Source organism: Peromyscus eremicus, chromosome 3, assembly GCF_949786415.1.
Source record: "Peromyscus eremicus chromosome 3, PerEre_H2_v1, whole genome shotgun sequence".
NCBI lineage: Eukaryota > Metazoa > Chordata > Mammalia > Rodentia > Cricetidae > Peromyscus > Peromyscus eremicus.
In genome coordinates, this window is record NC_081418.1 from 34,205,766 (window position 1) to 34,224,206 (window position 18,441).

Genomic DNA, 18,441 nt, shown 5'->3' on the forward strand with positions numbered 1-18,441 from the left:
ACATCACATGCAAGCAGGACTGTGCTCCCTCTGAATACTCTAGGGAAGAAATATCTCCACTCTATCTAACTTTCCCTGGTTCCAGAGGTTCCTCCTGACATCAGTGCAGACTCTGCCCTACTTGTCTTCACAAGAATGTCTCCTCCTACCCCATGCCTGTATCTTCGCTTCTGTCCTTGATAAAATAGCTTGTGTTGAATTGAGGGCCTTCACAGATAACCCAGGATGCCCTCATTTCAATATACTTAATTTATCTGTTAACATCATTATCCACAGGCACAGGGTACTCGAATGTTCATATATCTTTGGGTAATCTACCAAACACTCCCTACAATGTCCTAATCTGGGAGCCCATGAAAGTTACTTTCCTTGGCACAAAGGAATTTACAATTATGGTTAAGGATCTTGAAATGAGAAAAATTTGGTGGATTGTCATGTATTTCCAGTATAGCCACAAAGATCCTAAAGAATAGAAAACAGAATTGTCATAGTCACAAGAAGAGATGTGACAAGAGCAGAGGTCAGCTTAATGTGAAGAAGGGACCACAAGCCGAGAGATACAGGTGGCAATGAAAGAGATTCTCTTCTATCACCCCTGATGGAATCCAGTCTTACAGATCCACGGTAGACTTCTAATCTCCAGAACAGTGTGGTATGAATGTGTGTTATGGTAAGACACTAAAATTGTAGGTACTGCCGGGTGGTGGTGGCTCACGCCTTTAATCCCAGCACTCAGGAGGCAGAGGCAGGCAGATCTCTGTGAGTTCGAGGCCAGCCTGGTCTACAGAGCGAGATCCAGGAAAGGCACCAAAACTACACAGAGAAACCCTGTCTCAAAAAAACAAACAAAAAAAATTGTAAGTACTTCTGGCTGGGCATGATGGCACACACTTTTAATCCCAGTACTTGGGAGGCAGAGGCAGGTAGATCTCTGTGAGTACAAGGCCATATTGGTCTACATATCAAGTTCCAGGACAGTCAGAGCTATGTAACAGAGAGACCCTGTCTCAAAACAAACAAAAAATAATGTATAGGAATTTCTAACGAGGACAACAAGAAATTGAGATTCACACAGTGCACATAATAATAAAAGAAGGTAACACATCTTAAAATTAAAATGAAATGGTTCAGTTTTTAAAGGGGCATGCAGAGAACAGAAAAGGAGCCCTTAGATATCATACACATCATACCCATGTGGATATCTGTATGTATATTAGCAGAAATGCAAAACCTAATAGAAATAAGTAAGATATAAATTAAGAAAACCTTACAGAAAAATAAACAAAAAAATATACTAAATAATGTGCAAAGTAGGACTGACCAGTAACATTTAAAGAAACATGAAACTGAGCCAATATTCACAAAGTAGGAATTCTCCAGGAAGAAGAAGGATATCAATGACATAGTTTTCTAGTATTTTTCTGCAGGTGAACATGGCATACTGGGAGTCTAGTAAAACTGATGAATGTAAGTCCATCTAACCATGAAGTTTCTAAACCACAGAGAAGGTAGTATTCCAAAGATATAAGAGGGAAAAATCATCCATTGGCAAACGGCCAGTTAGTCTGGTAGTAATGGTGGAAACTATCTTCAGAATTCTCAGAGTAAATTATTGCTAGCCTGTAATTCAATATCTATCCAAAGGATCATAGAGGAATAAAGCTATTAGACAATGAGAAACTCTCACATTTACCCCACAAACATTTCTCAGAAGCTTTAGAGGGTAGGTAAGCCCAAACTATAGCAACAGCCACAAATACAAGATTCAGAAAATCAGTTTCCTACAGAGAAACAAGGGAAAGGTGATCCCTCTGATGGAGGTGAAAAGGGTTCCCTAACAGTTAGGCACAAAGGGTAGAAGCAACCATTCCTGATTCACACACAAGGGAACACTGAGAGATACCGTGTCAACTCTGATGGATCTACAGCCTGCTCCACGAGACAGAGCCCATGCCTATTACCATTAACTGACCCCAAAACCTGTGGATTTGTGGGTCCTACGCCCTAAAGGAGAACTTAATACCATTATTCTCCTAATTGGACTTGGTTGTTGGTCATTTTTACTCTTTTTGGGGGACCCGCCACCCAGCTACCAAATAAATACAAAGAGGTTTTTTCTTACTTATAAATGCCTAGCCTTAGCTTGGCTTCTTTCTTGCCAGCTTTCCTTAACTTAAAATTATCCCATCTACTTTTTGCCTCTGGGCTTTTCCCGTTCTCTTACTTCTGTAAATCTTACTCTTACTCTGTGGCTTGCTGTGTAACTGAGTAGTTGGCCCCTGGAGTCCTCCTCCTTTTTTGGCTGCTTCCTTCTTCCTCTTTTCACTCCTTCATTTCTTTTCTTCTCCTCCTTCTCCCAGATTTCTCCCTCTATATATTCTCTGCCTGCCAGCCACGCCTATCCTTTCTCCTGCCTTGCTATTGGCCAGTTCTTTATTAGACCATCAGATATTTTAGACAGGCACAGTAACACAGCTTCACAGAGTTAAACAAATGCAGCATGAAAGTTTTTATCTTTATACCTACATACTAGCGCATTTCTCAACTCAACAGAGGAGCTATTTACAGTGGATAGTGGTTAATACAGAGACCCACAACTGGTCAACATACTGAGAATAAGGGATTATGGAGTACTCCTCTGTAAGGGGACATCTATATCACCCTTCCCCCAGGGCTCGGGAATCATTGTGGAAGTGGGAAAGGAAGAGCATAGCAGTCGGAAGTAGTGGATGTCGACATCAAAACGGTATTTGTGGGCCATGGCAGGGCTATTGCACATGTCAACTCACAGCTGTGACTGCATGCACAGAATCTGGACAAGATCAGGCCAGCCAAAATCCCAGCAAGAATGGGGGAGGGGCTTATAAAATGTCACCTCTCGCTGAGGAACTATGGGCAATTGATGGCTGCTGAGGGAGGGGGAACCAGTTTTCTGCAGAGAGGAAGCCTCTGAGACTACGCAGGCTCCAGTAGATGGTACTGTACCCGTGCTGTGCACACAGACAACATTCAGGACTCAGGTTTAAAAAGAAAAAGAGCACGTGAAGTCGGGATGGAAAAGGGATGGTGGAGTTAGAGGAGATACTAGAGCAGAGAGAACAGAAGAACAAATTTGATCAAAACACTGTATGATTTGTGAAATTTTCAAACAGTGAATAAGTAGGCATATTTGTATTTTTAAAGTAGACAACACTTCTAATTCATTAGCAGAGTGTGGTGGTTTGAACGAAAATGGCCCCCAGAGGGAGTGGCACTATTAGAGGTGTGGCCTTGTTGGAGTAGTGACCTTTATTAAATTTTTAAATTTATTTATTTTTTCATACCAACCAGATTTTCCCCTTCCTCTTCTCCTCCTGTTCCCTCCCCTCACCTCCTTTCTACCCCCTCCCCCATTCACTCCTCTGAAAGGGTAAGGCCTCCCATGGGAGTCAACAAAGCATGGCATATTAAGTTGAGGCAGGACCATGACCATGTCCCCCTGCCACCCCTACCCCCCATCCCCCACCCCCGCTGCATCAAGGCTGAGCGAGGCATCCCACCGCAGGGAATAGATTCCAAAAAGCCTACTCATGTGCCAGGAACAGGTCCTGGTCCCACTGCTAGGGGTCCCACAAACAAAGCTGTCACTCACATGCAGAGGGCCTAGGTTGGTCCCATGCAGGCTCCCTAACTATTGGTCAGCTACCTCTGTGGGTTTCCCCATCATGATCTTGACACACCCACCTCATACAATTCCTCCTCCCTCTCTTCAATAGGATTCCTGGAGCTCAGCCCAGTGCTTGACTGTGGATCTCTGCATCTGCTTCCATCAGTTACTGGATGAAGGTTCTATGATGACAATTAGGGTAGTCACCAATCTGATTACAGAAGGCCAGTTCAGGCACTCTCTCCACTACTGCTAGGAGTATTAGCTAAGGTCATCCTTGCGCATTCCTGGGATTTGGAGTAGTGGTCTTGTTGAAGGAAATATGTCACTGTGGAGGCAGGCTTTGGGGGCTCATATATGCTCAAGCCATGCACAGTGTGACTGTTCACTTCCTATTGCCTGGTGATCAAGATGTAGGACTCTCAGCTCTAGTACCACATCTGCCTGCACACCACCACGTCCCACCATGATAACAATGGACTCAACCTCTGAAACTCTAAGCTGAAATCTTAATTAAATGTATTCTTTATAAGAGTTCCCTTAGTCATGGTGTCTCTTTACTGCAATAGGAACCCGAAGACAGGGAGATTGACAGGACTGGTGGGATTGGTTGCGAATTTGGATAAACACATAGAAAGCTGAAAAAAAAAGAAACTCACAGAGCGCGAACAGAAACCAGAGCCAGGGTAGGGAAATCTGAAGATAACGAAGGACTACAAAGTTTCAGTTAAGCGGAGTAAGAATCCTGAGATCTACTGCACAGCATTCTGACTAGTTCACAACAGTGTGTTGCACATTTCAAAATGGTTGAGAGCAAACTTCACCTGTTTTTTTGTTTGTTTTATGAAAATAATTGTTTTCATACAATGTATTCTGATTACAGTTTCCCCTCTCCCTATTCCACCTAGTTCCTCCCCACCCTCCTCCCACCCAGATCCACACCCTTTCTGTCTATTAGAAAACAAGCGGGCAGCCAGGGCCATGGCAGCACATGTCTTTAATTCCAGCACTCTGGAGGCAGAGGCAGGCAGAGCTCTGTGAGTTCCAGGCCAACCTGGTCCACAGATCGAGAGCCAGAGTACACAGAGAAACCCTATCTTGAAAAACCAAAAAGAAGAAGAAGGAGGAGGAAGAAAAAAAGAAAGAGGGGAAAAAAAGAAAAAAGAAAACAAACAGGCATCTAAAGAATGATATTAAAATAAGTAAAATAAAACAAAAACAAACAAATTAGAATACCTCAAAACACCCAAACAAGAAAAGGAGCAAAAAAAAAAATCACAAGAAAGATATATGATTCAGAGACACACAGGTTAGTACACAAAAATTCCACAAAAACCCAAAACTGAAACATATATCCATGCATAACATATACCCAAAGGACCTATAAGATTAAAAAACTAATAACTTGACTTAACATGAGACAAAGAAGCAGGGCGGTGGTGGCACAGGCTTTAATCCCAGCACGTGGGAGGCAAAGGCAAGTGGATCTCTGTGAGTTCGAGGCCAGCCTGGGCTACAGAGTCAGTTCCAGGACAGGCACCAAAGCTACACAGAGAAACTCTGTCTCGAAAAACCAAAAGAAAGAGAGAAAGAAAGAAAGAAAGAAAGAAAGAAAGAAAGAAAGAGAAGGAAGGAAGGAAGGAAGGAAGGAAGGAAGGAAGGAAGGAAGGAAGGAAGGAAGAAAAAAGAAAAAAAGAAAAGAAAAGATGAGACAAAGAACCTCCAAAGATGCCATTAAGTTTGTTTTATCTTGGCCGCTACTTCTGGGCATGAGGCCTGCCCTTAATAATGATTTGTTTCCTCAGTGAGACTCCCTTAGAGAAAACAAATTTTTCATTTGCAAGTGAATATCAATTGGACATAGCTTCTGGGTTAAGGAGGGGGGTATTTGTCCATTTCCCCTTTCAACTCTAGAACTCCATCTGGTACAGATCTGTGCATGTGCTACAGTCTCTGTGAGTTTATTTGTGTGCCAGCCTTGTTGTGTCTAGAAGGTCTTGATTCCTTAGTGTCCTCCAACCCCTCTGGCTTTTACATCCTTTCTGCCTCCTTTTCTACAGGGTTCCCTGAGCTGAGGGGAGGGATTTGACGGAGATATATTTTTAGGGCCTGAGTGTTCCTAGGTCTCTCACTCTCTGGCTGTGAGTCTCTGTATTTGTTCCTGTCTTCTGCAGGAGGAAGCTTCTCTGATGATGGCTGAGCAAAGCATTGATCTATAAGTGCATCAGAAGGTCAGTAGGAGTCATTTTATAGCTATGTTCCTTTTGCATAACAGTGGTATTTGGTTTTCTTCTAGGTTCCTGACATACCTAGTTTCAAGTTCTTGACCACCAAAGCAGTGTTGAGTATGGGTTCCATCTCATGGAGTAGACCTTAAATTAAATCAGATATTGGTTGGTTACTCCCACAGGTTCTGTGCCACTATTCAACCAGCCTTGGAGGCAGGTCGCCATTGTAGATTGAAGTGCTTGTAGCTGGGTTGGTGTTCCCTTTCACCTCTGGTAGCATGCAGAGTACCTTCCAGTACCATGAGCTCTAGTCTGTAGGGGCAAAGGCTCTATGTAGGCACCAGCTCGACTTCTCCATGTTCAGTGAGTTGTAGGAGTGTTTTCTTCATCAACAGGGCCTTGTCATTAGTTTATGGAGAGCCATTAATAGCCTTGGCAATAGCCTGTATTGTTTGCAGGTTCCTATAGGACCCCTTTGGCCAAGAACTCAATTAAATGTAACCCATTTCCTGTACTGAAGCTTCATTTGGTGACAAGAGATGGCCAGTTGAGGCTCTGTCTCCCCTGTCACTGGACAGCTTCATTTAGATCATCTTCATATATGTATTTATTTTAAGAAGCTTCTGTTCTATTAGATTTCCATACTACTGCTCAAATGGTCCTTAGTTTTAGTTGCCCTTCCCTGTATTCCCTCGCTTACCCCCTCTTTCTTTCTCCTATCATTCTAGTCCCCCACCCTCATCTCTCCGTAAGTATCTATTCTAGTTCCCCCTCCTAGGGAGACTGATCCCTCCCCACTAGCCTTTTACTCTCTCCCTAACCTCCATGGGTATATGGATTGTAGCTTGCTTATCAATGATATATCAGTTAACTTCTATGTATAAGTGAATACATACCATATTTGGTTGTATTGGTCTTTCTGGGTCTGAGTTACCTCACTCAGAAAGATTTTTTTCTAGTTCCATCCATTTACCTGTGAATTTCATGACTTGATTTTTTAATGGCTGAGTAATATTTAATTCTGTATATGTACTCACATTTTCTTTATCCATTCAGCTTTTGAGGGACATCTAGGTTGTTTCCAATTTCTGAATATTACAAATAGAGCAGCAATGAACATGGCTGAGCAAGTGTCTCTGTAGTAAGATAAAGTGCCCCTTGGGTATATACCCAAGAGTGGGCTGGATCATGAAGTTGACTGCCGTCTTTTTTTTTTTTTTTTTTTTTTCCGAGACAGGGTTTCTCTGTGTAGCTTTGTGCCTCTCCTGGAACTCACTTGGTAGCCCAGGCTGGCCTCGAACTCACAGAGATCCGCCTGGCTCTGCCTCCCGAGTGCTGGGATTAAAGGCGTGCGCCACTACCGCCCGGCCTGACTGCCGTCTTTTTGACCCCCATCTTTCAGAGAAACTGCCACGCTGATTTCCATTGTGGCTGTACATGTTTATACTGCCACCAGCAATGGATGAGTTTTCTCCTTACTCAACATCCTCACCTATATGAGATGTCATTTGTCTTATTGATCTTGGGCCACTCTGATTGATGTAAGATGAAATCTCAAAGTAGTTCTGATTTTCATTTTCCTGATGGCTAAGGATGTTGAACATTTCTTCTTAGCCATTTGAGTTTCCTCTTTTGAAAATTCTCTATTTAAATCTGTACCCCATTTTTAAATTGGGATATTTGTTTTCTTGATGTTCAGTTTTTTTAGTTCTTTATGAATTTTAGATATTAGCCCTCTATCGAATGTGTAGTTGGTAAAAAACAAAAAACTTTTCCCATTCTGTAGCCTATCACTTTGTTTAAATGACGGTGTCCTTCACCATATAGAAGCTTTTCAATATCATGAGGTCTCATTTATTAATTGTTCTTAGTGCCTGAGCTATCAGCATTCAGTTCAGAAAGTTTTTTCCTATGCCAATGAGTTCAAAGCTAGTTCCTATTCTCTGTTCTGTCCAAATCAGTGTTTCTGGACTTATGTTGAGGTCTTTGATCCATCTGGAGTTGAGTTTTGTGAAAGGCAATAATAAAAAAAGACACGTTAACCAATGGAATAGACTTGAAGACCCAAAAATAAGTCCACACACCTATGGGCACCTGATTTTTGATAGAGAAACCAGAAATACACACTGAAAAAAAGAATCTTCAATAAATATCAACTGTTTTCACCACAAAAACCAAAAATGTGTGTTTGAAGTGATGCCTATGTTAGTGAGCATCATTTGTCCTTTACTGTGAGGCTGATAACAGCAACACTTTGTATATAAAAATATATAATTAAAAATGTTCGATGTACAATAAAATCTGAAAGGAAAACTAGGCAAATGGAAGGTATAAGGTAGGAAAAGAAAACTGGTCATAATTTAACACATGGTTTAACACGAATAATTCTAAAGATTATAGTATAAAGCTCAGCCAGGTGTGGTGGTGCAAGCCTTTGATCCTAGCACTTGGATGGGTGGATCTCTGTGAGTTCTAGGCCAATTTGATCTGTATGTCAAGATCAAGGCTAGCCAGGGCTATACCATAAGACACTGTCTCCACAACAATGATATAAAGACTCATTGTTGATAAGTATAATTTTCAAATAGCCATACCAATAATACAAAAGACTTTTTAAAGTGGGTGTATTCAGCAATTGGGGTGAAAGTTGTAGAGTATGTCTAAGATTTTTATAACTTGCAAAGTAACAAGTAGGGCCAAGAGAGATGACTCAGGGGATAAAGAAAGCACTTGCTCACTTGCTACACAAGTGTTAACAACTGGATTTCAGACCTCCAGCATCCGTGTAAATCCTGGGCTGGTGCAATGGCCTGCTTGCAATCTCCAGCAATGAAGAGACATGGTCCCTGGAGCAACTGACTAAGTAGACTAGCTCAATCAGAGAATTCTGGGTTCAAGTGAGAGACCCCACTTCAATATATAAGGTTGAAAGAAAGTGACCAAGGAAGATACCTGACATCAACTTCTGGCCTACACACACACACCCATGCACACACACAGACACAGACACACACTCACACACACACACACACACACGTACACACGTACACACATACATACACATGCATACACACAAATAGCAATAAATAGTAAACATTTTATATATAACAAATTAAAGAAAAATACTCAAAGAATCAATTGAAGAAACGGAAGTAGCTACTTCTGGGGAAAGGCAATTGGTATGTGAGAAAGTGGGAGATTATTTTTTATTACATGGCTCATCAGACCGTTTGCATCACGTATATGACATTTTTGTAAGCCCTGGTATTACCAGAATTGTAAGAAGATCACTGTATTCAAGTTGTTTTGCATGTGCTACTGAGTGTCTATTGCATGTCGTTGGTCAAACAGCATTCTTTAAATATGGGAAAAGGAGCCGAGGAATGACTCTTGGGCTTGCTAAAGTTACTACACACAGCTAAGCCTGAAGTATAAACAGCACTGGATGAGCCTGACCTGCCTACGTTCTTCTTATGTTTTCTCCAGCTGTGAAATATATTTATTACTGGAAGTGCTTTTATTTGCTCATTTTTGAATTCCAGGGAGGACACACCTTAAAGAAAGGAATTGCCAAAAATAACCTTCCATCCTGGTGTTACCAGCTGCCTTAAACCGTCCTGAAAACTGCATCAGACTTCTTTACATGGAGCAGTCACACACCTGTAGTATGTGCTTTGGAGCCTGCAAAATACATAATCTATCGACAAGTATTTGTAAATATTTAATAAATTAAATATTTATTTATTATTTTGATGCTTATCTATATACCTCAATGATATTTCTCAAATGTAACATACTTATTACAAGACGAATTTTTTAAAAACTTAACCTATTATTGTATGTGAGTCCTAGGGATGCATACCCAGATGTGCATGCCAAGGTATATGTATGGGGGCCAGAGGGCAGCTTTGTGAAGTTGGTCCTTTCGGGGAGTCAGTTTTCTCCTCCCACCTTTCTGTGGGTTTCAGGGATTGAACTCAGGTCCAAGCTCCTTTACACACTGAGCCTTCTCACTGACCCCAATTACTTTTTTTTTTTTAATTTAATCTCATCCAGCTTTCCCGCCTCCTGTTAATTAGCTACTCTATATGTTTCCAGGCCACTTGCCTGAGGTGACAAGGTATGAGAAATGATGAGTTCATTTTCATGCTAACAAAGAGAACTGAAAACAGGAAAAGAGAGAGAGAGAGAGAGAGAGAGAGAGAGAGAGAGAGAGAGAGAGGGAGGAAGGAAGGAAGGAAGGAAGGAAGGAAGGAAGGAAGGAAGGAAGGAAGGAAGGAAGGAAGAAAACAGATAATGTGTTCTACAGTTAAAATCACAGAGGATGATATGTAGGCACATCATGAGTTTGGTGAGATCTTCCTCTGCCTCTGGGTTAACTTGATCATTCGAGATGTCTGATAATATTGAGTGGCCCTCAGCTAACCACCCCACACACAGCAGCTAGCTGCCATCATATAACTTGCCTTTTCTCTGAATACAGTCCAGAGCATGTGGACTGTAGACGTGCTACCTTGCTACCTTCGGCTTCCCTGATGCTTCTCCATGTGCCTGCCTGCCTACTTTGAGGGCCCGGGAATACTGCATTTTACTGCACACAGCAGAACTAATCAGCCTCTTTGAAATTTCCTTGCCTTCCTTTCTTTCTTCTATGGTAAGAAATCTGACCTTATTTCTCACCTCCTAGTGTAGGAAGACACATGGTGGGTGAGTTTGATCTCGTTACTGGTGGGGGCCTCCGAAGGAAATGATCCCACCCTCCTTTTCCACAGCCCTCTGCATCCTCAAAGAGAGCAAGCTCTCTCTTCCTGATGCCTCCTTCCAGTATTGGGACCCGAACTGGCGCTTAACTATAAAAGACGGTGCTTGGTCAGAAATTTTTATGGTTGTCCTTTGGCCTGAGGCTGGGTGTGAATAGTGGATCAGCTTTGTTTTATCGGCCATATGATCTGCAGCTCCGGGGAATGAATTTTGCATAGTCTAACTCCACTAAGAAGCTTTTTTCCCTCCATAACACTGATATTTACTCAAACCAGTTCAGATCCCTGCATGCATGCTTTCTTCATCAGAACCCCTAGGGACAGGGGGTGGAGCATGACAAGTTAGATTCCAGCATTGAACCCCACCCTGCGCTGCCAACAATCACTATAAGATTAAGATACGCTGAAGGCCAAATCAGTTCCTGAAAGGGAATCCTTCCAGTGAAGCCTGCCTGCTGTAACTCAGTTAACCTGTAAGGCGAGTCTTGGTTCACGCCCCTACAATAGCATTAAAAAGTGAGTCCCCTGTACTGGCCTGCTGCTGGTTTCCCGAGTGAGCCCGAGGGATTTCAGACAAGGCGTTGGTGCTGAGGTAGCGACTGAAATCTCTTAGTCAGTCGGCTGGACTCCGATTCTGTTCTGGCACCTGGCCCAGTGTATCAAAATTGTGGTTTTGCAGCCGGTTTTGGAAGCTGCTCCACTAAGCCATGTGACAAGCCCCGAAGTTGGTCTGGCACCAGAAGACTTCTTCAGATTGCGAACTTGAGAGGCCTCCAGTTGCCTGTTTTTGTGTTGATGCCTCCCTTCCCATAATCATTAACAGAAGGTGAGCGGCTGCAGCGGGAGCGCACCTCACACCTACTGCACACTTGTGTTTCTGTCTCTGCACCCTCATAAATCTCCCGGCTCTGTGTACTTGCCCACTCGAATGAAAGCTTTCCCCGGGGAAACCTGCAGTAAGAGTGTGAGTTATTAGCATAGCTCAAGAAGCTCATCTGATGGGGGCATGTCATGTGACTACAGACTTACTTGAATGATTTAAGAATCTCAGTTTATTTACTGATTTTGACACTAGGAGACACAAAAGATGTGGCATCTCTAGCCACAGCCAGGCAGAAGTCCCCTTGGAACTTGTGTAGGCTCCACATCACATCCAAATGGAAAGGAGGTAGATACAAGACATAGCTGATTTCCTATTGAAAAATGGAAGACTAAATACATTATGCCAATGCTGATAACTCTCAATTTAATATTTCCTGAGTCCACCGTTCCTATGAAAACTTCGTTCGTTGTCTGTTAAAACCACACCCGCTACTGAATGCCCACTGTGTGCCCGGCCTTGCGGCAGACAATGAAAGATGCAAACAATTACTCATAGTCCTTGATTTAAACACGTTTGTAGCTGATGACTGATAATGGGGCACATGGGATCATTGTAAAAGAAAAGCAAGTTCAGAGAAAAATGTTGTGTTGTAGATCTCAAATGATGTGAGCATTGGGCAGAAAGAGGCATAAATACGGCTCTCTCCTAAAGTGCTGTGATCTAGAAACAGGTGAGTGGGAAAATGAGGAGGAGAAATTCTGATCTTGGTGACAGCATTTCTTAAGGAATTGAATGTAAATATGGAAGCCCTGTTTATGAAAAAAAAAAACCAAACAAACTCAGGATGCCTACAGAGAATGAGTATGCAGAAGGGAATGGCTTTAATCAGAAATGAAGACTACAGAGAAAACCCCGAATCAATGATGCTGGAATGAATCAATGATGCTGGAAGCCAGAGCAGAGGGTTTTAAACTGACGTGCGGAAAGATTAAAAGTAAGAAACATTCAAGTCAAGAAAATGAAAACGTCAAGGTCAGGTCTCTAAGTGATTCTCCTCACGTAAAGACTGAGGACTGAGTGAACACCAAATGTCATTAGTTCCTTGGCCAGACTCGACAGGCTCCATACTTACTTGCTCTTCAGCACCACATAAGGACAGTACAGTGTGGGGGTGTGAAACAATGTGAAGGGCAGCACATCGGACACCAGCTGTGTGTGTTAACTCGTTCTCGACTGTTGGATAAACGACACTCGTGAATCACAATATTAAGTGTGATCACACAGACCCCCATTTTGACTAACACAGGTATTGTCAAGATTAAATGAACTTTCTCTAACAAATTTGATTCCTCTACGTCAACAAAACCCTCTAGGAAAAGAAGTTTGTTTTTTCCTCTGTAGGTGCCCTGTGATCATTCCATAAATAGTCTAACTTTTAAAACATGTAAATACCAAATTTCTGAACTAATTTTTGATAACTTATAGAACCAGTAATACTGAATTCATTGGTAAAAATTGTTTTATTTTGAAAAATTCGGGGAAATTTTATTTAAAAGAATACTTACTGAGTGGAGTCTCTGTATATTTGCTTTGTGTGTTCTCTTTTCCTGGAACTCTAGGTAACAGAGATCCCCTGCTTGTTTTATGGATTGCCGTTGCCTCCCTCATTCTAAAATGGTTGCAGACTGCCTACCAATGCTGTGAGAAAAGAGCCACATTTGGGGCAGATTTCAAGATGAACTTTATAAAATTTTAATTCGAGGGCTGGAGAGATGGCTCAGTGGTAAGAACGCTTGCTGCTCACAAACCGTAAGGAACTGAGTTCCGATCTCAGTACCCACATGACAGCCAGGCTCAGCTGCATGGGCTTGTAACCCCAGCACTGTGGGAGGTAGGGACTGGATGACCTACGAGCTTGTTGGCTGCCAGCCCAGCTCCAGTGAGAGTCAGGACACCTGATGTCCTCTGGTTTCTTCACTTGTGTACATAGGTACATGTACCTGCCCACACGGGCACATACCATATACCACATTTAAACACATACATTCGCGCTCACACATACATGAAAAATTGAATATTGTGCTTTAAGCAAGGTGGTAGGAGATGTCAATCAAGAGATGAGCCACTTTCTATTAACAGCGTGTGATCCTTCTTCAACCTCGAACTACAAGACCAGGAAATAAACGCCTAACTTTTGTAGTTGTGAAGGTTTTAAGAGAAAGATCCCATCCTTTTCCAGACCCAGCTCTTTCTCCAGAGATGACCACTGGTGTCTCCTCTTATCCTGGGTCTGTCCTTCCTACAAGCTTTCCTGGCCACCAAAGGACAGCAGGGCATCCAGAACACAATTCTCCACCCCCTCCCGAGAGCCTGTGGACACAAGCCTGTGCCCACACTTGCAGAATCCAGGTGAATTTTAAAATAGAATGAATGGAGACCCAGTTATGTAAAGAGTCACCTCTGGCCTCCTGTTCTATCGTGGGAGTTAAGACCAGCTGGGTTGCTCTTGGTATCAGTTTCCAGTGCATAAGTCTCTGTGATCTGCAGCAGAAATTCTTACAACAGGGCCCTTAGAAGTCTCGTTCTCTGATGGGCTGCCAAAGGCAGAGTCCAAGGCATATCTGTGCAAGCAGACTTTTTGCTGAGTTCCCAGGGACTGGGAGAAAACTACCAGAAGGAACAGGCCCCACGGTGTTCCACAGCTAGTAATCTACAACTGTCTCGGTGGATGGTGGGATGGATCGGCAACTACACAGTCATCCGGTTCCACTGCTAATCTGGACAGAGTCGACCACACGGATGAGGGGTGGGGTGGGGGGAGAGCGAGAGAAGGGAAGAGGGAAGTACATCAACACATTGAATGAAAACTCTTAAAATCTGGTTTTTCCCTCCTAAGCCTCCTTCTCAGAGGGGCAGCTCAAAACACCCCGACCCTGTTAGTAAGCATGTTCAGGGCTATATCCTTCTTATGGAATCAAGAAAGGACAGATACTTCCGTCACCTCTGAGAACTGGGAGTCACTTTAACAGCGCTGGTCACATTTGGGGTGGTAAGCTTGGATTATGAGATGGTATAATGTTAGTTCTTACTTCTCAAATAAGTCATGGCATGCATATTAAAATATTTGGGGCCACTGACATGGTTCCATGACAGAGCACCTGTCTAGCATCTGTAAGAACCTCAATCTGACCCAGGCGACCCCTCTTCAGCTGAAGAGCACCTAAGGAGGTAGCACCTGCATCTGTGAGGGTATCATAGTATAATGAGCATCAGGCCCATTGGTCCAGTAAGATTTTTCTCTCCCCTCCATATTACAGAATTAAAAACATTAAATAAAAAACATTCTGCTAAAGAAATAAAGTATTTGAAATATGTGGATGTATGTATGGTTACATTTAACATATCTTTTCTGTTATTCCTCTAGTCTTAACAGAGAAATTTAACAGTTATTAGCAAGAGTAGAGATAAGTCACCTTATTTTAATAGGAATAAATGAGATCATAAGTTCCTCAATATCATCTTCTAGGATAAAGTTCCTATAATGTCTTTTAGTCTGTCAATAAAATTTCACTTGATCTGACTAGATTTTGACAAATGACAATTTGACCATTTAAAAAGGTATCTTGATCTAAATAATGCATTTCCTTGAAATTCGGAAGCAAACAAGATAGAGAAGCTGTAAGATGCCTTCGCTCCCACCATGTCTGAGGGAGACATACATGCCTGTGGAGCCGGTAGCTTTCCTTCGCTTGGTAGGAGAACTCCGGTAAGACACTGAGATCTGACAGACACATTGCTTCTGATCATTTTACAGACAAGAAAACTCAGACTCCGAGTTCAGATGTGTTCCCCAGATTATCACTTCTGCCCACAATGCCAACTGGCCAGCCCAGGCTAATGTTCCTTCCACTGATCTTCCCTGTGCCCCACCCATACCCATTTCACCAAAGACAGGGAAATGGTGGTCCTGCAAACTGCCACCTGCCTCAGAGACACCCACTTCTCAGAGAGCTCCTTGGGAGACCACCCCATGACAGACTTTGTTTCTGCCAGAAAACCAACAATAGCTGTGTGCCAGAACCCAGGGACACAAGGAGTAATGTAGGCCCTAATGCTTACCAATGTGAGATTTGGTCAGAAAAACAAAACAAAAAAACAAACAACAAAAAACGAATGGAAGCTTTGAATGAGAGGATGCAGCAGCGTAAGTGTAGATGGACAGGGGTGTCTAGAATAAAATTGGTCTTTGACTCTGCTACTGGCACAGGGTTCTCCAACAAACATCCTATCTTCCCAAACTTATTACTCCATCTGTAAATTTGGCATAAATTGTGTATGGAGGGTAGAATTTTGTAAGCATTCCAAGAGGAAGAAAGAAAGATAGAAACAGACGGAGAGGGGGCCTGTGAGATGGTTCATGAAGGCACTTGCCGCCAAACCTGATGACCGAGTTTAATCCCCATGGCCCACATGGTGGAGGGAGAGAACTGGTCCCTGTAGAATGTCATCCTCTGACAGCCCAAGGTCTATCTACACAGGAATGGATGGGGGTCAGTAATAAAAAGGAAAAGAAGAAAAAGACAGAGAATACAAGACAATCCAAGGGCATACAGCATGCTCTCGGTGTGTGGAAGTTCACAATGCCTGAACGTCAAGCCGACTCCTTCAGCTGGGTGAGCTAATGGGCATGTCTACTTTGTTATAAAGGTACACTCAGGATCACACCACTCCCCAGGCCCTACACCACATGAAAGAGACACTGTAGAATTGTGTCTTGGGCCTGAAAATGTTTGAGCTAGTGGGCTGACTCCCAGAATGGCGTACTCTGGTATTCCTCCCAAAGCTTTGACAGGATTCCTGCACAGTGCTGGATCCCTAGAGGAAAAATGCAGGCCCTCTTCAGCAGACTCATCCCTCTGGCCCAAAACTCTGGATTATCTTTTATGTATTTTCATGACACACTATACTGCCCACACTTACTGCATCAGACTGTAATTGTTGGTTTACTTGTCTGTTTTGTCAAGTGATTTATGAGCTCTACAACCATGTGACTGACTCAGTGCTAGCCTCACATTTTAACCCAAAACAGTCTCCATATAAATTTCTGAATGAAAAAAAAAATTAAACAACCTCTTTAAAGTCTTTACCACAGTTGGCCCTAAGGGGGGAAAAAATCAGCTTACGGGACTGAAGCTCTCCATGCCCTCCTCCCAAGCCCAAGATTGCACCCTCTCCAGTTTCCCTTACAAGAAAGGAATGTCTCTATTTCCAGCATTTAGGCCACTTAGGCATCTGTTTGGGATGTTGCTCATCACATTAATTCACTCAGTAAGTTGTGCTTCGAAAGAAGATCTGGTGCTTTGGGACAGTGGTACAGCAGTGGATGTACATGGTCCCTTCTTGGAGAGGCTCACAGGATAAAGTGAGCTTGAATAAAGCCTCTGATTTTCAGAGAGGCCGCTAACCATTAGCCAAAATATTTCTGGATCAGTAACCATACCCTATCATCAACTTGACTTTCTAAAAATTGCAATGTGGTTTTAGGACCTGGTACGTAGTGTACATGCAATAAACATTCGTTGGCTAAAGAATGACGGGAGTTTGAGCGGGCTTTGATTGACTGTAGGTGATGCCCAGGATTAGAATCAGCAAATGCTGTCAAAGCTTTCCAGAGAGGAGGCTGAGTTGGGGCACCCGCTGAGATGAAACCACCTGAAGAGTTGACTGACATTCCAGACGTCCTCCCGGGAGCAGGTGATAGTTTTAAGAAATATTGTGGGTGGAAGTAGATGAAGCAGGGCTCTTTGCTACCACAGCAAAGCATATTCCAGGCTTCAAAGAGATCTTGGAGACAAAACTCTGGCTAACTGACCTTCCAAAACTACCAGCTGCCAGAACACTTCCTGCTTTTAAAGCACACTTGGCCAAAGCATAAGCTGCCAATACCATTTACCTATAATCTCCATTACCGATAATCGGAATTTATTTGGCCTTGGATTCGTCTGCCTGACTCGTTTCTACGCTTGTGGAAAGGAGTCTTATTTCTACAAACTTCCATAGGGCTGGGCATGCAGTTGGTATGGCACGCAGTAGTTCTGTTTTTGTTGTTGTTGCTGTGGTTTTCAACCTGTAGCAGGAGCGCAGTGTGAGTTCTTCCTGGGGTGTCAGTGCGCGTCAGAAGGGAAGGGCAGGAACCACCCTCAATCAGTTTGGAATTCCCTTGTCTGCTCTCATTTATTTGTCTCCTTACCATTTTTGCTTGGGATAGACCATGCTCTCAAAAGCTACAGAAACAAGACAAATGGGAAAAGCCATCACAGAACCCAATTAAAATACGGCAGATTTGATGCTATGCTGAAAACAAATGCGTATCTAAATGACGAGGAACACAGCCCTGACAACTTCTCACCTATCCACTCTGCGGCCAAGGAGGACCTCAAGTTGGGTGTCGAAAGATCAGCTTTTTTTTTTGGTACCAACTGTTGACTTTAAAAAGATAATTCTCCAGGGAGAAGTACAGGAAAGAAAGGCGAGGTGCCCCCCACCCCCATCCTCCACGCGCCTTTATCCTTTTTACTCAGAGGATAAATCCAGATGTGGCTGGGTAAAGCAGCTACATTTTCACCCAAGGATGCTAAGACAGAAATGCCCATCACTTCTTTGCTCTTCAGATTGATTCAGTCTCACAGTGACCTCCTCTAAGGACAATGTGACAGGAGGAAAGGTCATGACACTCCCAGGTCTAGTCAGACAGTCGCGGAGGCTCAGCCCAAGAGCGCCCCCCGCAGAGCCCACTGTTAGCCAATGAGAGATGGAGGTTTCCAGATGGTGAGCTACGGGTCTGCTGCTGGGCCAATCAGGCGCCAGGCGGGGTCGGGGGAGGAGATGCGAGGAGAAGCCTGGGGCGATGGAGACACAGAGACACCAGCAGAAGTTTCTCACCTTGGAATGTGAGCGACGCTCCGGCATCACCAGCTCCTATCC